This window comes from Neofelis nebulosa, chromosome 16 (assembly GCF_028018385.1).
Source record: "Neofelis nebulosa isolate mNeoNeb1 chromosome 16, mNeoNeb1.pri, whole genome shotgun sequence".
NCBI classification, from domain to species: domain Eukaryota; kingdom Metazoa; phylum Chordata; class Mammalia; order Carnivora; family Felidae; genus Neofelis; species Neofelis nebulosa.
Window position 1 is genome coordinate 20,414,425 of NC_080797.1, and position 23,231 is coordinate 20,437,655.

Consider the following 23,231-nt stretch of genomic DNA (forward strand, 5'->3'; position numbering starts at 1 on the left):
AATCAGGAAGTGGTTCTTACCAGACACGGAGTCTGACAGAGCCTTGATCTTGGACTTCCCGTGTCCAGAACTGTGAGAAATCAATGGCTATTGTTTTGTCTTGTGTTTTGTTAGAGCAGCTGGAGCTGACCAAGACAGCATCCTTGGTCTTCCCCTCTGCATAAGAAGCAGGTTGGAAAAAGGGGAACTCTCAGGTCTCCCTTCACGCCAGGTTCTAGAAGTTGATTTGTTGACCCTACTTTTTGAGGAGGCTCTGAAGCTGACCGAGGGCTTCAGTGTTTGGTACAGGGACGGGGAGAGGCCAGCGATTCCAGGGAGCAAAGGAATTTCTCCCTCCTTCATCCAATTATTGAACATTAATGTGCCAGGTCCTGGATCTAAGTAATTAATAACCCTCTGAGCACATTGGCTTTCTTTATTATTTCCTTGTCTCTGCGGAGGGTCATTTGCAGATGATTAATCTAAATCATTATTTAGATTCTGTCTAATCATGTTTTCAGACCAGCACTGATAACCACAGCTGTCTGGTCTGTCTGAGAGGTGATCATCTTCCATGGAAGGGGCCTGCCTCACTGATGTTCACCCTCCGAAGGGGAAGGGGGACTCCCCAGAGTCAGGACACTTGAGTTGATTATGGCCTCAGTTTCCCCATGTATAAAATTTCCCACAAGGGACCCCGAAGCCAGGTTGGTTAAAGGTCATTGGTCTCATGCTTGCTTCCCAGTTGTGTGATTTGGGAAACTCCTGCCCTCTCTGAAATTCCAGCTCCTTGGAAAGTACTGTCCCTTCCTCCAGAAAACCTTCTGCCTTTGTATTTCCATGCTCCTCGATCCCAGCCTGGCCAGCTCCAATACATCCCTCAGGCCTCAGCTTCCATTGCACTTCCTCCAAGAAGCCTGCCCTGAATCCCTCCCTGTCTGCTGCTCCCAAGGCTGGTAAAGCAGCCCACCCACGGGCTCATGTACAGAAGGTACTGGGGCTGTCAGAGCCGCAGAACACACGTCTCCATCCCTGCTGGAGTAGAGATGCCCTCAAGAGCAGAGACCAAGTGCACTGTGCTTCTCGATCTGTTCCCAGCCCCGAGCACAGCTCCTGGCCCATAACAAGTGCTCAATCAATCTTCACTGAACAAATGAGTAGAGATAACGCCAACGCCCCTGTCTGCTTCTCGTGATCTGGTAGCATGACAGAGGAACAGGCTTCCCCAAAGAACAGGATACCAGGTGAAGACTTATCGTTGCCAGCATCTAAAGGCAACTCGGATCTCACCCAGAGCTGCAAACTCTGAGCAACTTGGATGGAAGTGCCACTCCCTGGCAGGGACAGCAGGGTTCAAGGGCGATATCAAGGCTCCTCAATGGTGTGGAAAGTCTTCCCCGGCAAGATGAGAGGGAGAATTCTCCGTCCCTCCCTCCCCAGCTCTGCCTTTCCACTTCCTCAAGGTGAAGGGTGCCCAGGACCTGGGGGCCAGGGGAGGAAGGGGGCTGAGTTCTACAGGGGCACAACACTGGGTCCAGGGACAGGTCGGGGGTTCTGTCTCCCATCTGGGGCTGCCAGCCAAAGGATGGTTGTGAGTCGCTTTTTAGGGATAGGGGAGAAAAAAGTGATCTGTGGGTGGGGAAGGGAAGGCTGAGGAGAGAGGTGGACGTCCCAAGCACTGTCAACCTTGGGCTGGCTTCCAGCAGCTTCTAGAGCACCGGGGAGGCTGGGCAAAGCACTCGGAGTCATCTCGAAGAGAACTTGAAGTCCTTTTCCTCAAGAACCAAGCTGCCCTTCCCCACCCCAGACGAGGCTGCAACTCTATAAACTCTTTCCAAGTAAAACCCCAGGGTATAATCGGGTGTGGAAGGCAGAATCTAGTGTGGGTATTACGCTGTGAAAACCCCTAACTGCCTGGCCTGGCAAATGAATTAGCTTGTTAAACAAAATACATACATCTGCATACATTTGAATACATGAATAAGATCAGCTCAGACCCTGCCCAGGCCCAACTTCTCCCAGGGGGAGGAGGAAGAGGAGGAGAAAAGAGGAGGATGGGGGGGGGAGGGCTGGGAAAAAGAGGGAAAAAGGCTGTACCTTAAAGAGCCCATGCCTTTGCATGCTTTACTTATAGATTAAATACAAAAAGCGTCTCCCTGCTGCATTAAAAACTACCCATCAAGGCTGAGGACTCGAAGGAGCAGTAAAATCAATCTTGCTGCATAAAGACAACAGCAAGCAATTGGCATGACATTTTAAGTAAATGCTACAGCCATTTGTAAATGTTCATTTTCCGGGAGACCCCATCTATTATATGACAGCTATTTTCTTAGCATCCCAGTGTGAATTCAGTCGGTTTACAGATAAGCCCGTTGAGGAGAGTGGATATCAAGATGTAAAGTGCTATAATACGGACGATTTGTTACCGCCGCACCAAGTCACTCTGTCATTACGTATCTGCCTCTTACAGGGGTTGGGATCCACTTGGCTATTTTTGCAGGTTGGCCTTAGGAGGCCAGGGGGTCTGAAGTTGGTGGAGAAGAAGCAGGTGAGGACAGAGGAGGCACAGTGGCCCTGAGGGAAATCACGGACGACGAACACGGAGGAAGACGGGAAGGGACTTGATACTGTCCTCGGGGCACAGCCTTGCCCTCTCCGGATGCTTCTCCTCCAGAGAGGCCCAGGTGGGAGACACAGTTCCCCACTCTGAGCCCGGTAGTCTGCAAGGTCCCAGTTCCCAGAAGGGAGGGTCCGCCCAAGGCCAGGAACATTCACTATGGGGCCAACTGTCTGCTGCTTCCCCGGGCACGTAGCAAAGATTGGCCCCTTGAACTGGGCTCCAGAGAGAACCCCCTTCCCTGGGGTTTCAGCCCCAGCTCTCCGCACCTCCAAGCAGAGGCAGCCCATCAGGGCTGGGGATATCCTAGCAGATGCTCCGGAACTGCCCAGGTTGAAATATGGCCCGAGAGAAACTGAGGTTCCCCGGGCGTCATAACTCACTGCTTACTCTGACAAGCCAGACGCTTCCAGGGAGGAAATAAATGACCTCCTCCGTGAGCCTGGAGTTGCGCTGAAGAGGTGCCCAGGGGGGTGGCTGACAGATCCCGCCAGGCTCCCCCCGCGGGCTGGTGGATGCAAAGGTCCCCTGGCCCTCAGGTGGTGAGGAAAGCAGTGCCTGGAAAACCAGGCCCAGTTTCGGAAAGGGCGGGACCACGAGGCAGGTCGTTGATGGCGCAAACCTCAGGGGACAAGTCGCCGGGCAAGTCCCCTCCCTGATGTCACAGGCTCTTGTGCTTCCGGCTGCTTCTCTCCAGCTACTCGTCTGCTCGTTCACTCCCCAAACACTTGGGGGCCTAGCAGGTCTTTTCCGAGGCACTCTTGACCCTCTTTGGGCTTTACCGTGAGCGCAGGGCGGCCTGTTAAACTTTAAGGGCACAACCTGTATCCCCTGTGCCTCCTGATGTCTGGCACACAGTGGGACACAAAGAGCTGTTGAACCAGCGAATGAACAAAGAAGCAAATGAACGAATGTCTGCACGTATGTACTCCTCCGATATGGGTCCCCAGGTGGCTGGGGCCACAGCAGGGCCTCCCCTTGGGGCAGGAGGATCCTGCCTCTCACTGTGGTGGGTTTGGACCCAACTATAGATACATCTCAAAGTTTTTTAAAATTTTAATTTAGTTTTTGAGAAGAGAGAGACAGAGTGTGAATGAGGGGAGGGGCAGAGAGAGAGGGAGACACAATCCAAAGCAGGCTCCAGGCTCGGAGCTGTCAGCACAGAGCTTGACTCGGGGCTCAAATTCACAAACCGTGAGATCATGACCTGAGCCAAAGTCAGATGCTCAACCGACTGACTGCCCAGGCACCCACCCCCCCACTCCTTTGTTTTGGAAGTGAGACCACTTGATGTAAAAAAGTCCTTCCAGCAATTAGCTCCTGTGACTCCAGCAGAGATAAGAGGCCAAGCAGGATCTGGAGGGAAGTTTGCACCCTTTAGGTTAGGTGGGGGGGGGCGGCATCTGAAGGGGGCCGTGGCTGGCCCAAGGTCTGTCCTCAGTGATGGTGGCTGTCATTTTCATCCCTCAGGATCCAGACGAGGAAAACAGCCACCACGGAGTTGTGAGTCTGTCCAGAAATTCTCTTCTGGACTCTGATCGGGCTTCCGGATGCAGCTGGCTCAGAACTGCCCTTTCCCAGGCCCATTCATCCCAGCTCCCAGCGAGAGAAAAAGGTCCACCGGACCTCGTCAGAGGAAACTCCCTGAGGGGTCCCACGTCCTGAAGGCGGGGGACGCCAGTCCTCTGAGCCACCTTGGCCGTGACGTTCTGAGCCCAGCCCTGGGGCTTCTGGGGCGCTCTTTCTGCATGGAGGCTTCGTTTTTGTGGGAGGGGGAGAGTGTTAGAGGCAGGTGACACGGAGCCGCAGTGGTCCCTGGCAGAGGGAGTGAGCCGTGTGGCATCAGGCGGTTGCTCCGAGTCACGCACGTTTGTGTCCCTGGTGCGCGGTGTCTGAGCCGGGAAGCGTTTGGAGTTCATGGAGAAGCATCTAGGTGCAAAACTCAGTTCTTCTTCTAAGATAAATAGACGAGCAATTGCCAGCCGAGGCGCCACAGAGAGTACTTAGCTTAATCAAGGAGTGTCATCCCCAAGGTAATTTAGAGGCTCCATTCATCACGGCTCTTTCACCCCCTCCGTGTCACCGCTGCTAATAGTTCGTGCTAAGGCAGAAAGTTGCCAAAGAAACTTTGAGCCACGTCGTCATGTCCACCCAGCCAGGAGTTGACATCCAAGGAGGCCCAGGGACTGATGAATCAGAAAGGCCACCAGCCGCTGCCACACCAGTTAGCCTCAGCCAAACATCAGATGGAGCAGGGGTGGGGTGGGGTGGGGTGGGAGGAGGCCCTTTCTTCCCTGGGGCTGCAAGTCCTTACGAACTGTGAATTCCCATTTTTTACAACAAGCCTGGGAGGGGGAACTCAAGTGGCATCCCTCTCGCCCTTTCATACCAGGGCAAACTGAGGTAGGAGAGAGTAACGGTCATCCAACCTATGTTATGGACGACGATGGGTTTTGAAGAAGCTGCATTGGAGTCCCTTAGGGGCTGCGGGGCCTTCTGCAAATTTCCCGATCTCTCCGGCCCCTCTGTCCTCACTACTAGAAAACGGGCCTGGTGACCCCTACCTCACTGGGCAGGAGAAGAGCAAATGAGCATCCTTGTGGCCGGGACAGAACAGACGTTTAAAAAATGGGAGCCAGTGGTGTCGGCAAGATGGCGGAGTAGGAAGCCCTCCTTCCCCGTGAGCACACCGATTCGGCAACGATTCACAAGTTCCCCCATCGTAAGAAGTGGGAGCCGGCTACAGAAAAAGCAGGGTGGCTTACATCAAGCCACGCCGTAGGTCAGAGTTGGGGGACGAGGTCCGAAAGCCCAGTCTCAGCTCTTAACCGTTTCCATAGCAACAGAGCCCAACCTGGTGACGAGTCCACTTGATTTTGTGACATCCCGGAGTATATAAAATTATCTGAAGGCCATCACAAAATAATCAAATCGCACGTTCTCCTGTGCTCTCTCTTGGTGGGGATGTCACAAAGATTTGACAAGAATGACAAGATGTCAGTTTGGTTCCTAAGGAGTCACACATCCAGGTTTAGCCTGTTGAGATGATTTTTGCCTTAACTCTGACACGGGAGAAGTTCAAGTCTGATTCAATTGTTTGCGCCTTTCTCATTAACCCTTGGATGGCCGACTCCATTTGCCCCGGACCCTCTGTCTCCAAAAGCCACGGGTGTCCCCCACCCCAGCTCCAGTCCATTGCTTCACCCTCAGAAGCTCTCTCCTGCCCCCCACCCCCCACCCCCCGTCCACCAGACCTGGACAGGGGCAGAGCTTCTCAAACTTTGATGCTTGGAAGAATCACCTGGGAAGCTTGAGGAAGTGTGGGCTCGGGTTCAGCAGGTCTTGGGGGAAGCTTAGGATCCTGCATCTCTAATGGGCTCCTGGAGGCTCTTGATGGATGGCTCTTTGAGTCTGACGCATTAGCACTGATTCTCCCACTCTGGAGGGCATCGGACTCACCTGGAAGATTTGTCTGAACGGGTCCCTGGACCCACCCCCACGGGGTCTGGTTCTGTTGGTCTGGCGGGGGGTGGGGTCTGAGACTCTGCAGACCTATCGGGTTCCTAAGGTGATGCTGTTACTGATGGTCCAGGGAACCACGCTTCGAGAAGCACTGCGCTCACGGCTGGATGTGGCCGGGTGACGCAGACAGTCCCCCCATCCCAGCTCCCAGGCCTTCCCGCGCCCTTCCCTCCGCTCTCCCTGCACGAGGCTTCCTCTGCGAGACCCCCTTCTGCCGCAGGGCGGAACCATCCCCTCACCCCTGCACGGAGTGCGTACACAGAGCTAGAAGGAGAGAGACTAATTTTGCAAAATCTGCACAAAAATTGGCTGAATTTATGTTTCCCCTGCAAGAGAAATGCTGTCGAGTGGAAATAAAATGCAGGATTCCTGGGCACTTCTATTACCTCTTCATGTCACCGGCAGTGACTGATGGCCAAAAGTAAGATTGCAAACGGAATCGCTTTCGCTTTGCCCAGAACAAACTCCAGCCGGAGACGGAGCCTCCTGCAAATCTGTGCTTCTCCTAAGCGTCACCGACAGCCGCCGCCGGGAGACGAGCCAACTTGGAGGAGAGAGCCTTCACCCGGCCCAGGCCCCGGGGGCCCGTCCTTCACCTCAAAGCAGGGGCCCCTGCAGGCGAAAGGGAATCCAGTTTGATTTAATACAGTTCATTTTTCTTCCTTGTTTTAATCACGGAGTAATAAGAAGAATAAACTTGCCTTTATATAGTGTCTTTCGTTGCCAGTGTATCACCGAGCACTTTACAGATTTAATAATAGAGTTTCAGAAATAAATAATGGGAAATAATAATAGGAAGGATAAATAACATATTTATGGAATTGTATTGTGGTTTATGGCGGTAAACAACTCCTCAGACAGCCAGCAGCCGGAAATTAAGAGGTTTGGAAAGGAGGAGGGGTAAAGAAAAGAGAGATGCCTTCAGGTATGATGTGAGCTGAGCCGGGGGTCCAGGGGCCCAGAGAGAAGGGAGGGGAGGGGGCTGCCAAGGGGGGGGGGTCCTGGGAGGGGGCTCTCTTGCCATGCAGGGCTGGGAGGGCAGCATCATAAGGAGTATGTGCGTGGAGGAGGGTGGAGGGTAAGGTGTGTGATGCCAATTAGAGATCGGCCCCGTGCAGGGAGGGGGACGAAATAAGAGGAGACAGAGTTAGAAACTGCGCCAAAGTGGCCAGACCTTTAGACCCCACCTGGCTCTGTCATGATGCAAGCCTGTCCCCGAAGACTTTGGCCTCAGGCTAGGCAGCTGGACACACTTCCGGCTCCAGACCTTCCTTGGGGGACCTGGTGGTACATTATCTCCTCTGCCACGGCCACAGCCTGGATGGAGGCCCTGGAAAAGAAGAGAAGGTGGTGTGGACATTTCTCTCACCACGTTGACTATCCCTCCCTGGGCTTCCAACTGATGCCAGGCTGGAGGGACCAGCGGGTTAGAGGTATAAGGGCAGGCAGGGGACAGGAAGAAGGGACAGGCGCCCACTCCTGCTACCAGGCCCAGGAGCAATGATCAGAATTTGCTTCCTGCTTTTGTCCTGCTTGTTGATGGTTCTAAGATTAGAGCGTTAATCCGTGAAAATATCAGCAGGCTGAGTCTCCTGCCTGTTTTTTGCCTGGCAAGACTCTAGAAGCTTTGCATATATTGTCTTTTTTGTAGCTGGGGAAATGGCAGTGCGGAGGCTGCATAGCTTGGCCGAGGACAGTGGGCAAGGGGTGGTCAGGTCAGGGCCCCTTCCCGGCCCCACTGAAATCCGTTCCTTCCGCAGACCAGAGGTTTCGTCAAAGCCAAGATGAAGCCACTGTCAAGTGCTCAGGGGCCATAAGTGTAGTGGTGGCCTCCCGGGACCTGTTTCTAGAGGCCGCAGACCTCCCTGAGATGCCAGTCTCAATCTGGATGAAGGGTCAAGCTCAGCAGCTGGTGCCTCCGGGGACCCGGGACGGGAGACAGAAGCTGCTGGGGACAGGTTGGTCCTGAGGCCCGGGCTGGCTCTCGGGTGCTGTGCTCCCCACGCAGGGGGGCTGCGTCAGCCGTGTGCCCCGCTTCGGCACCAGCCTCTGCCCGCCAGGTGGTCACCTGGCATTGTCCTGGCCCCTTGGAAGCTCCCGCTGGGGTGCTTTATGTTCCCCTCAGAAAATTCTGGACTCACACAGGCTTATGAACAAGAGGTGCTCACCTGGCTGGCGCCTCACATGGGCTTTAAATTTATTAGTCCTCTTCATTGTCTCGTAGGAGGCCGATCGGTAACTCAGAGTGCCTGTCTGTCTCCGCAGAGCGTCTCCAGGGTCTGGAGGCTGAGTGGCTGTAACTCTGGGCCCGGCTTGGGGGGCAGGAGGGCGGGAGTTTGGTGCTGGGCGCCTCCCTTTCCAGGACCCAGCCACCACCGATTCATCCGATGCGTGTTTCCCGAGCACCCACTGTGAGCCAGGCACCGTCCCGCGACCTCTGGGTGTAGCCGCAAACCAGCTGGGCAGCACTGCCTTCTCCGGTAATCCTAGGACTGACTCTATATTTACAATCGTGCCAAGAGGGGCAAGGCTCTGGGTAGATGCCTGCTCCGTGGACATTTATAGAACCTCAGGGACCCCATCTGCCAAATGGAGGGCATCTCGTGTGCGGTGGCTCAGCAGCTGTCAGCCCCACCCAGGAACACAGCAGGCTGTGCAGCCCAGTCCCCAACTCTTGCCTTCAAACACTGCGATCTGACTGTTGTCATGGAGGCATTTGTCACCATGTCCTCCTGTTGGGGCGCTGGCAGATTGTGCCGGGATCTCCCGCTGGGAGTATTGGAATCCAAAACTGATTTGCATGTTACTCTGAGGAGCAGGGCCTCCCTCGCGGCCTCCATCCTGGCCGGTGGGGGCTTCCTGCCGGGGACCAAGGCCAACCACCTTAGGACTCTCGGATGTCCGCTCCTGGGGCTTGGGGGGTGCTCATAGCCAGGCCCCCTGCAGGACAGGGCCTGGGTACAAATCAAAGAGTCTTTAACCTGCAGGAGCCTAACTGCAAACAGAAGAGAAAGCTGGGTTGATGTAGCAGCGGATGGCAAGTGTGTGCCCAGTCGCTGCTCTGTGCAGGGACCAGTGTCACAGAGCCAGAGGGAGCTGGCCAGGTCCCCATGCCCATCCCCGGGCCGGATGGGTCTCCATGTTGAGCCTACTTTCTGTTAACAAGCCCAGATGGCATCATCAACGTGGGCTCCAGAGCCCCACAGATGTGGCTCCAACCCAACGTCACCGCCCGTGTGAGTTTGGGGCAAGGTTCTGAGCCTGTCTCTATTTCCTCATCTGTAGAATGGGGCTAATCAAAGCAATGGTGATTTTGGAAGATTTGCAAAGTTGAGGAGTAATCTTCGAGGCTCGAGGTGAACCCTAGGGGCACTGATCTTTCACCCACCTTCCCCTCTGAGCTTCCGGACCCAAATGGGGATCCGAGTGGCCAGCTCATTAGTGGAGGTCAAAGACTAAAGCAGAGCAGCGAACTCCGGCCCCCGGGCTAAATCCAGCCATGCTGCTGTCTGTTTTTGTAAATAAAGTTTTGTTGAAACGCCACCAGGCTCATTTGTTTACATACTACCTGTGGTTGCTTTTGCCTAGAGTTGGGTTATTGGAACAGAGATTTTTTGCCGGCACAGAGCCAAAGATATTTACTCTCTGCAGTTTAGCAGGAAGCATTTGCAGACCTCTGCTCCAAAACCCAGGGGTCCTGAAAACGCTGGGCTGAAGCATGCTCCAAGGGTCAAAGTTGGGGTTTCCTACTCAGAGTCCAGAACTTTGTCCAGAGGAGACCTTGGCTGGCCAAGCAGAGTCTCTGCCCGCCTGGCAGAGTCGTTCGTGGGTGTGATGGACAGCTGGCACCCGGAGGTACAGAGTGGTGGCCCCCAGGCTGGCCTAGGGAAGCCGGCCCCTGCTCCCACCTCAAGCATATTGACTGGGCTCAGACAGGAAGCCAAGCGAGGGTCTGCCCTTCTCATCGGGCTCTTGGTGGGCCGTGCCAGGGAAGAGAAGGACCCAGTGCCCTGATCGGGGACACGGCCCGGCTGATGTCAGGTTTCTTCCAATCAGATCTAGCCTCTCCTCCTTTGGGAGGAGTGAAGAGTCTTTCCCCAACAGACCCTTGTCAGGAAGTGCCCCGGAAGGTTCTCATCTTTAGAACAAGGGAGAAACTTAACAGTTGGCCTAGAAGGCCCCATGTGCCTGAGACAGTGCAAATGTTCAAGAATGGCAGCTTTTGGGGCGCCTGGGTGGCGCAGTCGGTTAAGCGTCCGACTTCAGCTCAGGTCACGATCTCACGGTCCGTGAGTTCGAGCCCCGCGTCGGGCTCTGGGCTGATGGCTCGGAGCCTGGAGCCTGCTTCCGATTCTGTGTCTCCCTCTCTCTCTGCCCCTCCCCCGTTCATGCTCTGTCTCTCTCTGTCCCAAATATAAAAAAATAAAAAAAAAAAAAAAAAAAAAAAAAAAAAAAAAAAAAAAAAAGAATGGCAGCTTTTATTTCTATTAACTATCATAATTATAAACCCGAATGTCTCCCTGCTGCTTCTCCTTACTGGTCCTAAGACAACCTTCTGCCAATTTAGAATAAATCTACTTACTTTTCAACGGGACAATGTTTAAAAATCTCTGAAGCCCCTTGCCTCGAGTCACCAAGACCTTGGCAGCTCGGTCCAGCTGGGTTCCAGCAGTGTCCATGGTGTGAAGTTACCTCCCCACAAATGATATGCTTCATTGTCTCAGAGCTGGACAGAGGACACTGTTGAAATGGATACATACCTCTAAAGAATATATAGGAATCCCAGGAGCCACAATCTTTCATTAGAGCAACCTATTCACAGAACTTTCTGGATACTGTTGAAACTTAGCACCCCCAGAAGAGAGGGAGTTCTCGGCGGGTCCTCCCCGAATTGGGTAAGGTGAGAAGCAAATGCAAGTAGGTATCGGAGGTTTCATTAGGCTGATGCCTCTTTCTGGCTGCGATTATACAGTTCCTCACCCAACTTACAGGAGCCACTTACCTCCGTGTGAAATGGAAACATACCCCCGACCCATGGGATTACAGGGTGACCTCCGTAAACGTGGTCCCGGCCCCCTGGCCACGCGTGGCGGGGCCCAGTGCCCGTGTCTCGCTGTGCAGACCCACGCCTGTCCCCAGTGCGGTCCTTGTATTACCGCATGTACACCTTTGATAAATGGCTGTACTTTTATATTCTAATTGGTAACAGAAACAACACCTCAGACGCCCAGGAGAAGCCCCAAGTCCCAGCTCAAACGGGAGATGAAAGGGTTTCCGATGAGAGGGAAAGACTCTTAGAGGGAAAGAAAGTGAGGGACGCAGGTGGGAGAATTCTCAGACCGGGGACAAGCTTGTTCTTGAAGGTGGGGGAGCGGGCTTCCCGGGCCTAGAAAGTGGACAAGAACAGCGGCATCGGTGGGGGGCAGGTGAAGGGCAGGGGGTGCAGGGGGTTGGAAGCAGGGACAATTCGCAAGTGGGAAGTCAGCACGCTTGTGTGTCCAAGGAGAAGACTGAGATGTGGCCAGACTCCGTTTCTGCCAGCCCCACGGGTCTGCAAGTAAAGCTTCCCGTAAGCCGGACCAAACTGGCCCAGACGTGCTCTGCACCTGCCAGCTCCTCTGGGTTCCTTAGCTCCTCTGACACCTCCCGTCGCTGGTCCCCAGCCCCCCACCCTTCCAGGAAAGCAGAGCTCGTGCCAGGACCGAGAGCAGACAGAGCAGTATCTATCGTTGTCGTGGTCCCACAGACGGCCGTAGAATGTGTCCCGGTCCCCGGGTCTTCATCCAAGTCAGTGCTAGGACTGCCTGTCCAACAGGCTTCCAGGCCGTCTGCAGGTATGAGAACCACTTTGGGGGCCGAAGGCCACAGGGAGCAGCAGCAGGTGGTCTTTGGAATCAGCCCAGGGTTCAAGTCTCACGTGTGCTTACTTACCGGCTCTGTGACCTTGAGCACGTTCCTTAACTCCTCTGAGACGCAGTTCCTTCATCTGTCACATGGGGATAATATAACATCAGCGGACGGCTGAGAGAATCCAGTGACATAAGCCAAGCATGTTTGGGAAATACCAAACACCCAGTACGTAAGAGGGTTTAAGTTATTGCTGAGACTAGATCGCTATCAAAGCCTTATTAGGAAGATCAGCCAGAAAGGAGGAGCATGGTCTCCAGTTCTGCAACCCCACGCGCTGGGAGGTGACCCCGAAGACAGGGGGCCTGCTCCCCCTGTCGCCACGATATCAGGGAGGGACGGAGACCGTCAGCAGGCCCGAGGGAGACGGCACAGACCAGCCTCACCCTCCACTGGCCTGCTGGCCACCACGGGCCTGTCCCAGAAAGATGTCTGGTCCAGAGCGAAGCCAGTGGCCAAGGGCGGGGAGGGGATGAGGGAGAGCCCCCCACTTACAAGGTGGATTTCTGGGACTATGTGAAAGGTCAGGCCCGCAAGGAGGAAAGGAAATTCTCTCATGTGTTTCTGTTTACCACCTACCTGCTATTTAAATTGAGCAGCAGCAGGTGCAGCCTGAGGGGTGAACCCCATTGTCGAAGGAGGTCCTGAGACCCCCAGAGGGAAGCATCGTGCCTGAGTCAATCCCAGCTCTATTGTGACCCGCTTAGCGCCCCGTCGCTTGGAAGGCACGTGGGTGCATGCGTGTTACGGGCAGACCTGGGTGGGTAGCGAATGTGCTAATCTGAGGACCGAAAAAGCCAGAGAGGGACCCACTTAGGGGCAGGTCGGCCCGGTCTGAGGAAAGCACCTGCCAGCATCTGGCCTTCTAGAGCAGGGTTTCTCAAGGCGGGCTCTGCTGACGTGTGGGTGGGACCAGCCTGTGTCTGTGGCACGGGAGGCGTGTCTGTGTCTGTGTCCGTGGAGGCGTGGGCTCGAGGGTCTGTGAACCCAGCAGTGGGCAAGGGTCCGACAGACAGACGAGGTCGATGTCCTCCCTGCACGCTACCGGGCGTCTCAGAAGCCTCCTGCGCTGAGTATTTAGCGCTTGGCCTCAGCTCTCGGGCTTCCCGGCCTCCTCTGGCTTTAGTTGGAGAGGCTCCACGTGGAGGAGGCCGAGGAACGGAGGCGGGAGGCTGGGAGGACGGGTCCAGCAGGCGGAGGCCCCCACCCCACTCCCACCGTGCGTGTCTCCGGGGGGCCCTGAGTTTTCCTGGGAAAAAAACATCTTTTGCAAGGGCCGGAGTTGGTGCTGGGGCTTCTGCCGGCGAAGCCAGGGGACGCGGAGGCTGAGTGGAAGAGAATGTTATCACAGAAACCTGATTTTTCTACACACTCTATCAGCTCCCCATCTGTTCCTTGATTAAATGTATTACTGTGTTCCCTCCCCACATGCCCGCTGCCAGGATGTCTCCGGAGCCCTGATTACATCTGTGGAGAGAGCCTCAAACCTCACAGATGAGTGGGCCTATCGATCAGCTTGGCAGCTGACGTTTGTTTTAAAATCTGGAGGGGGGTGAGGAGCAGGGGCAGAGCTGGCTGGGGTCGGGGGGCTTTCGGGGAGCCTCTTACCCCAAAGGGAAGGTCCTCTGTCTCCTTTCTCACCCCCATGGGCCGGGCCCACAGCTTAGGTTGACATCAAATATTGATTCCTAGATCTGTGACCTTGGGCCAGCCACTGCCCCTTCATGGCCTCAGTGTCTTTCTCTGTGTCCTCGGGGATGTTGGAGCTGGTGATTTTAGAGAGGCTTCCAGAAGCAACAGTCTGCGGCCCTGAGCCTCGAAGCCCGGGGTGTGGGCCGGCAGCCCCGCATCCCCTGGGCACGGGCAGGGAATGGCAGCTCTCAGGCCCATCCCAGGCCCACTGACTCCAAATCTGCCTTTTAACAAGACCCCCGGGGGCCTCCCGAGCACGTTACGGTGTAGGAAGTAAGCTTCCACGGCTCCATCCGTCCGACTGCTTCCGAGACGAGCATGTAGCAGAAATCCCTCAAAGGGGACGATTCGCCATCTCCTCTGGCCTCAGAAAACTTTTATGGGGATTTTCTTCCTGCACCAAAACCTTAACCCTGACAAGGAACCAGCTCTGAAGTCCTAGCCCCAAGATGACAGCATTCACTGGCTTGACCACCGAACGAAAACTTGGGGATGAAAAGCCACTCAGGTCCTCCTTCCTGCCCTTGGGGAACGCACTGGTCTGGATGGAAAGACACCAGAGAGAGAGGCAGGCCCTGTGGGACGGTTGCCAGGGCCCTTGCTCCCTCACCGTGGGGTCTGGCCAAATCCCCGAGAGCAGTACCAGCCCCTGTGACCCTGCACTTGTTTCCTGGAGCTGCTGTAAGAAATTACCAGAAACAGGGAAGGGGAGGGGGGTGGGGAGCTGAACACAACAGGAAATGATATTCCCTGGCAGTTCTGGAGGCCAGGCTCTAAAATCCAGGTGTCACAGGGTCACGGTCCCTTGGGAAGCTCTGGGGACGGTCCTTCCTGGCCTCTTCCGGCCGCCGGGGGAACCCACCGCCGTGGATTCTTGGCTTGAGGTTTCATCACACCTATCGCCGCCTGGTCTCCACATCACCGTCTCTCCTTGTGGATGTCAGAGCACCTCCGTCTGTTTCTAAGGGCAGTTGCGACGGCATTTCGGGCTCGCCCAGATATCTCGGATCTTCGAGTCTCAAGCTCCTTAATTCACTCACATCTGCAAAGACCCCTTTTCCAAATAAGCTCATATGGCAGGTCTGAATTTGACGTGGCTGTCCTGCAGGGGGCTATGTTTCAGCCTACCACATGCCCTAATCTAGTCGTGGACTCACTGGGGGATCCCGGGTGAGTTAGTTACTCAACGTGGCTGAGCCTGTTTCCTCCCTGTGAATTGGGACCAGAATCCCCCTAGGGCAGCTGCATGCCTGAGTGTGCCTCCCACCCCCCCCAGCCGCCCCCCCAGGGGGACCTGTTCCACGTGGCCAGGCCACCCTGCCCCTAGAGTCTGTCAGTGGGTCTGGGGAGAGACTAAGAATTTGCATTCCTAACAAGTTCCCGGATGTTGCCGAGAACCACGGGGTTAAAAAAACTGCTGCGTCTCAGGTAGCCTAACAAAGTCGCATCCAAAATAGGTACCGAATAGATCAGTGTTGCTGGTGCGTGAACCGGCGACAACAGTGACACCCACCAGGGCCGCTTGGTAAATCGGAAGACAGTGCGGCAGAAGATCCCGTGTCCAGGAGAAGGTGGGCCCCTTGGGGGCAGGGCTGTGTCTGTCCATCTTGTCCACAGATTGCTGCCTGTGATTTAGCCCTCGTGGGCCACGGGCCAGGACGGTGCTGGGCTGGGCCTTGCCTCTGGCAGCCCTGGCTCATCAAGGGGCTTGCCACATAGCCTTGACGTGTAAACTGACAGTGACCAAACGTGCATGCGTGGACCGAACGTATAGGGAGGTAAGAAAGCATACAGAGGAGCTAGTGACGATGCCTTCTGAAGGAGGGTCCAAGGAAGCCGTGATGTCCTGCGGGGTTTGGGGAGGGAAGTAAATTTAGCGGCAGCTCTGGAATAAGTGGGCGAGTCGTTGGCAAGGCCACAGCATGTGGGGTTGTAGGAAACAGCAGTGTGGCTAGATCGTCATATCCAAGAGCTGGGGAGTACGGGAGATGGGCCGGGGGCCTCGGCAGGTCCTCGAGGAGAAGAGCCACTTGGGAACGGGGATCTATATCCTGTAGGCAACATGGGGAACGTGCCAGGGCTTTCTTTGAGAGGGTGACTTGGTCAGCTTCGGGACGAGGCAGATCGCCCTGTGGCCATGTGGGGGGTGGGTAATGGGGCAGGGGGGTCCTGGACACGGGAAGATCACATAGGCAGGTGGCAAAACAATTCAGGCCACGGAGGAGGAAAGGCTGGCTGGCTGGAGGCATGAGCAAATAGAGGACAAGGCATCAGTGAGGCCATTTTCACCCTGCCTCAGAAGTGGGGGACGCGGAAGCCCATGCCCGCGCTGCCCCGGTGCCCTTGGGCAAATCACACCGGGAGCACCAGCTCTGCCTTCTCTGGGGAGCACGTCTGAAGTCCCCCCGCACCTCTCTCCTCCGACGCAAAAGGCGTCACCTCTGTAATGACACAGCAGCGGGTTCTGCTGAGTATCCCCCAAATGTTAAACTAGTTAATTTCTGTGGGGATTTCTCTTTAAGCCAGCATGACACAGGCTTTAAATCAATTTGAAATCCGTTGTCTACAGATCCACACAGAGAGGGTCCGTGGAGGACGGGCACCAATTATTCTCATCAGTCAATGGGGACAGGACAGGCTGTGCAGGGGTTTCGGTTGTGGCGGGGAGACAGGTTTCCACGGTGGGGACGGAGTTAGAAACTCGGGGCCACTCCGGGAAGGCACAGCGCCGAGCGCGCGTGGATGTCGCCTCAGAGTGGGGTTGGGCGAGAGATGGAAAGTCATGTAAAAGGATTAGGGAAGGTTTGGGGACACTGAGATCCACACCAAGTTCAGCAGGTGCAGGCTCTCGGGGTCACTTTCCCTAGGATTTCCTCCATTAAACACAAAATGTTGGTAACGGAGGGAAGAAAGGGCAGGGTCTGGGCTGGGGGGTGACGGTGGTGGTGGTGGTGGTGGAGGGAAGGTCAAAGGGACTCATTAGCAGCCATTTGCTGCCTGCTTTGGAGCTCAAGATCACCGAGAGTATTTATGAATAGAATCAATCTTGCCCGGCTACAAGGAGACAAAGCCAAGTTCACTGACTCCACCTCCCTGCCCACATGGCCCTCTTCTCCTTCCGAACATGGCTCTGTAACAGTGCCAACCTCGCCAGCCTCCCACCCCAGGGAGGTTTCAATTTCTCTGCCCTAAAAGTGAAGGACTTGAGTAAGTTGCTAATGTGACACTGACCCTGGCCAGACCACAGGTGACCTGGGGAGGAGGACAAAGGTTAAAGCTTCCAGGAGGGGCAGCAGACTTTGCCCACCCGGGGATAGCCCCACATGGCAGCCAGCGCTGCAAGAAAGAGCTCCGCTCCACCCACTCCTGTGCCCCAGGGAGGGACAGTCCTCTCCTTCCCCCTGATAACCAGTCAGGTGATCCAGAGTGGGCCAATCCTAAGAGCTGGGGCCAGTCAGGTGATTGGGCTCAGCCAATCCTGACAGCTGGGGCCAGTCAGCTGATCGGGCTGGGCCAATCATACCTTCTAGCTTGGTCTCTGGGGTGCCTAGCGAAGAGACACAGGGACAGTTGGAATGCGTTTGCAATGGGTTCTTGGAGCTGTGGCTGTGTCCCGAGACCGTGGTGGTGGAAGTGACCCAGCCAAACGGATCCCACTGCCCAGCCTCCAGGACCCCCTTGCTCCCTACTTTCCAAGTATTTTTGCGTTCTCCCATCGACGCTGTGCACCCCAATATCCTTCTAGAACGTTCCCATGGCATAGTTTTCTGTTCCCCACAACCAGAGCCCTGTTGGATCAGAAGGAGGTTCTTCAAAGTCTGTGAAAGGCAGAAAAAATAAGTTCACGTGGAGGGTGAGATGCAGTGTCCTTTGCCTTCCCCGGAGGCTGGAATGGGGGAGCCGAGCTCCTCTCCTCCTCCTGCATTTTCTGCCACAGCGATTCCCTAGCAAGCTGACTTGGATCCTCCTTTCTCTCCCTAAAGAGAGCTCTTTTATGCCCAGCTCCTGCTGTGGTCGTGACGCTCCAGCTACAGGAAGGGGAAGCCACGGGCCCAGCCTGTGCCCCACAGCCAGCCAGAGGGGGCTCTGAGATTAACGGCGAAACATTCCGTCTCAATGCGGAGAGCAGCAGCCTGGCCTTGGTGGTGGCAGTGGTGGTCTCCAGGAGGTGGGCGGGGACGAATCCTAATGCCTTGTGCCTGCGGCCCACCCCCCGTGTCTGCGGGATTATTATTATTCCAGGCACTTGACATGAATGAATTCACTGACTCCTCTGCACAGGTCTACACAGCAGGTCGGTGTCGTTGTCCCCACTTCAGAGTTGGGAAGGCGTGGGGAGGTTACACAACCCGTACGAGGTCATGATCCAGGAGCACGTGGAGGGATTTGGACCTGGGCATCTGGCTCCAGGTTCATGAGCCTGCAGAAAGCGGAGGAGGGAGGGGGTGGGGGGAGGCTTCCGGAGCCACGTGGAGCAGCAGGTCCTGGAGTGGGGGGTGGGGTAAGGGGTGTCTTCCCGGCCTCCACTGATCCTTCCAGACAGGCGTGGGCAACACCCGGTCCCCAGGGCGGCCTCCCTGCTGACCGGAGTCCAGCTTTCCTTGAGTGATCTGACAAGTGTAACCGAGGACTTCCCTGTTCCTAATTTGGCAGTGGCCGTGCGGTCAGTATTGTCACTCTCTGTTAGCGGGAGCAGTAACAGCCTATTCCTGCGAGGCCTGCTGAGCCCTGCGTTGTCTGCTCTGCCGACTCACCCGTGGCTCCTGGCTTGGGGGCAGGGAGGGAGCCCCGGGGTCACGAAACCTAGGCAACTGGTCTTTGGAGGGCAGGGGTCCTGGGGTCGGCTCCCCTACCCTCCCTGGCCTACTCTAGGGTCACGTACACTCTCCCCAGAAGGGCATTCAGGTCTGTGCCTGGGACAGTTTGCGCCGAATTTCTGGGAGGAAGGGAAAACGGACCAGCACTGGGGAGACTGCAGTCAGAGCAGACAAACAAGCACCTGTCAGATGGAGGCTGCCTGCCCCCAGACGTCCAGAGAAAGTGGCCTGTGTTCCTTTCACCCCCAAGAGAGGTCACAGCCACATCCTTGTGGCCCCCGCCAGCTCTGGAATCCCACCCCGTGCATCTGACCTCCAAACCCAATACCCACCCACTGTCCCCCGCATGCCTCCCTGGGCCAAGGGAAACTTCTGATCCCCACCAGAGGGAGCAGAGCCACTGCCCTCCCCTCCTTCAACTTTTCCAAACCTTTGGGGTTTGGAGAGAAGTGGAGAAACTCCACAAACAGTCCGCAACCTTCCGGTCTGGCCAAGACAACAGCGTCCGTGTCCATCGGTCACTTTGTCCCCAGTGGGACTCGGTCCCCTCCCCGTCTTGCCTCTTTTGCTTATTCCCCATGCCCCTGACCTCGAAAGCTCGACATTTTCTCATGTTGATCAGGCAAGTTCCGCCCTCCCAGGTCCGTCTCTGCGTCTGTCTCCTGTGTTCACAAGGGCTCCGTGGCACCCGCTCCACTCCTTAGACAGCGGTTAAGATTAGACACGGGGGCAAAAAAAAAAAAAAAAAAAGGAATCTCTCCTTGGAACACAGGTTCGTTTGAGCTCATCACAACCCCGCAAGGTGGCCACCGCTCACTGCGCTGCCCACGAAATCGGGGCCCAGAGCATCTCCGCAGCCTGCCCGGGGCTCCTCGCTGTAGAGTAGCAGGTACCAGATGCCCTCAGGCTGGACTTCAGAGAGTTCTCTGCAGGAGACAGAGGAGGGGGCGAGGCAGCCGCCAGCCCTGCGCTGGAGGTGCGGGGTGGCAGTGAGCACTGGGCGCGGATCTCTGGGTGGCCTCTCACTTCCAGAGAGGAGGCACCTGCTGGCAGGATGATCAAACTACCGGCCCATGGCAGTGAGGAGGGTCAGAGGTCAGGAGAGAGGGGCTGAGTGAAGCAGTGAGCGAGCCCTGAGCCGGGAGGGGGCAGCGGCCGGCCGGCAGGGAGGATGAGCTGCAGGGGGAGGCAGCGCCTGGGGGGCCAGGCTGAGCCGTGCCTGGAATCCAAAGTGCTTCTGGGTTGCCTGACCTCAGTGCTTTAGGTTTGGCTCAGCCACGTGGGGCTGGACACCACCTGTGGCCTCCCCGGTCCCCGGCCTGCCTGGGGCTCCAGCGATCTGTAAAACTCACAGACCGGTGCCCAGCCGCCGCGTCCTCGGCCCCCCCGGCCCCCAGTGGCACTTCCCGCCTCCGTACACCCTGCCCTTCCGCAGACTGGCTCGCTGGGCCCCTCCTGAGTAATGTCAGGGAAGGCCTTCCAGATTCATCTTGCGTACTCCTCACTCTGGCCGCTCCCTGCAAAGTGCCTGGCAAATGAAAACCCCACGGATCAATGGCAGAAAAATGAGTCTCTGCTCACCCTCGCCAGGGAAGAGGCTTTCAACTCCCCCACCTGGGGTGCCAGCGGGAGGGGTGGGGTGCTTTAATCTCTTAAAACTCTGTTTTCTCTTGGAGCGCGCGTCCTGTAGCTCGGGGCCGGCTCATTAGTATATCTGTCACCAGCCACTGAGGCAGCCACGAAATATCGATGCAGCCACTGAGATGTGAGGGCGGGTGGTGGGATGCGGCCCTGACCGTGGGTGTGCCTCTGCGTTAAAGCAGGTGGTCAGGTGCCGCGTGGGGCACCCGAGTTAGGAAGTTAGGGTTCATGGTCGTGCACCTCTTCATCTGTAGCCTGTGAATATCCGGGAAGATTGCGTTTGCGCCGTGGCTGGAGGTAAGGAGCTGCCGACGCCTCATCGAAGGCTTGGAGAAAAGCGTCCAGCTCGGAAACAGTTTGCTTCCTGGGCTCCTCGGAGCGGATTTTCCTCCCCCTTTCCCTTGCGGTTGGCGTAATTAAGGCAGCGGGGGAAAGAATCCAAGGAGAGAGCGGCTTGGGGATCACGGCAGCTAGGAAGGCAGGCCTTGAGTCCCCCGAGACTTGGGTTTGAATCCTGGAGCCACCAAAAGCTTTGTGACCTCGGGCAAAATGACTCTGCCCCGAGGGGTCTCGGTTTCCTGGCAATAAAGCTTCCTCCCTCCAAGGCCTGCGGAAGATCACGGGGTGGAATGTTGAATGCCTGGCCCCGGTGGCTCCCGTCAGTCAGTGTTCTAGATTCCGGCCACAGAGGCTGGTTTAAGCAGCGAAGAAATTTGGTAAGAGGATACGGGGCAGGCTAAGCTCCCTGGCGAAGCTGCCAGAACCACGGTCAAAGTCACACTGCAGGACGGGTCTGGTGAGGACCCTCCACCTCCAGGGGCTACCAGGGGCCTTGGATTCAGGGTGCCACCGAGCCTCCACACAGCTGCTGTCCTCTGGGAACCGGATGGTGACTGAGGGCCCCCCCACGTCCGGGTTCTACATTCATCCTGCTGGTCTGTGCGGCCAGCTCCAGGTGCAAAGTGCCTGAAGGGTGCAGCTGGTTGCCGAGTCTGGTCGTGAGCAAGGGAGCCTGGCAAAGTCAGTGTCTGGCACGTGTGGATTACACACCGGGGACTTTTCTCCAAACAGAGGGAGGGAATTGGGATCCTGGGTGGCGACTTTATGCTCTGCTGTTACTGGAACCGGGGCACCCCCAAGGCCGCCCTCACACGGTGTTCGTGTCCGGTTGTGATCTGTCCATCCTGTGCCGGTGGCCGAGTCACCCCCAGGCAGACCTCCAGCTGCATGTACCCACCGTGTCTCCCCAGCAGGCCTCTGCCGGTGGCATTCCGTCGACCGGGACAATGGTGATGTCCCCAAGGAAGAGATCTGGTGCTCCTGACACAAAGTGCACAACTCTGTTGTATTCTACAGAGGATTCTACAAAGGAACAGAATCCACAGAACCCAACGACATGGGTATAAGGCGCACACACACACACACACACACACACACACATACACACACGCACACGTGCCCGCACGCGCTGGCGTGTATGTATAAGGAGATTTATTATAAGGGATTAGCTCGCGCGATCATGGAGGCTGACGATTCCCAAGATCTGTAGTCGGCATGCCGGAGACTTGGTATAGTTCCAGCCTGAGTCCGAAAGCCTGAGAACCAGGGCTGCTGACAGAGGGAGTTCCGGCCCCCGAGAGCATGCTGGAGACTGGGAAGAGCCAGTGTTTTGGTCTAAAGGCAGGGATCACTGATGTCCCAGCTCAGGCAGGCGTCAGGAGCCCCCTCGTATGTATTTAGCCTTTTTGTTCTCTTCAGATTTTCAACGGATTGGGCGAGGCCCACCCACATCAGGAAGGCCTGTCTGCTTTACTCGGTCCTGCCGAGTCAAATGTTAATCTCACCCAGAACAGCTTCCCAGACACCCAGAAAACCGTTTGGCCAAATGTCTGGGCACCCTCCCGTGGCCCAGTCCAGGCCACACAGAATCAAGGATCATATCCAACCAGTGAAAAGAGCCCCAGCTCTAAGCAGAGAGAAGCAAGGGGGGAGGAGACACCAGGTTCCGAGCTCACATTCCTGAGTTTAGTGATCAGTTTCAAGGGCGCGCGACTAGCGGTTCTAAGCCCGCCCTGGACCCAGACGCCTGAGTTCCAACCCTGTCTCTGCCAGGAAGTGAGGTGGGCTCTGGGTGCCTGTGTTTCCTTGTCCATGAGGGAGGGATAATAACACCACCTTCCACTTGGGGTTGCTTGGAGCCCCGAGTGGTTCATATATTTGAGATGGTCGGAACGCTGTTAGACAAACAGTAGGCGCTCTGTAAATGTCAGTTATCGGTACTCTCCCACCAGAGAGGCGATGTTGGGCTGTAGGGTCGAGGGGGCTTGATGAGGGGGGGAGGGCGGTGGCGAGGACATCACACAGAAATGTCACGGGGGTGGAGACCCGGCAGCCAGGCTCTGCCTGCCACCCACAGGCCCCGCCCCGCTGGGGTCTTGTTGGACACTCGAGGCCGCAAAGGTCTAAGGGTGGGGAGAATTCTGCCCCATGGCTCAGGCCCAGCCCTGGCTGCTTCTGGAAATGGAATTTCCCACTCAGCTCCCGCCTGTCTTCCCCGAGGTGTCTCCACCGGCCCCAGAGTCTGGCGCTGAGTCTCGTGCGAACGCTGGCACTTGGGAGTTGTCAATAGCGCTTTCTTGAGCTGGTGTGGATCTGTTGGCCCCAGCACACTTGCCCGTCTCCCCGAACCGGCCCCTGGCCGTGGACTCTGACTCCCCTGCGGTCTTTCAGTTGCCACGGAGATCTGCTTCCTTGCCAGTGTTGGCCCGGGATAATCTGCCCCCACTCTCTGCCTCCACTTCTGAGAATGCTGTTCTGGCAGCTACTCAGAGATAAAACCCCTTAAACGGATTGCTGATCCCCGTAGACTATGAGGCAGAACTGCGTGAGGCACCGGCCCCGAGTCCTGGGCCGCTCTTGCCGAGAGCCTGGGGGAAGTGGAGGCAATCACAGGGCGTCTCCCCTCTTGGTAAATATCACAGGGGACCCTCGCACATGGACCCAGAGGCAGGAGGAAGACGGACTGACTCCTGGGGCTTCCAGATTTCAAGTCCCTA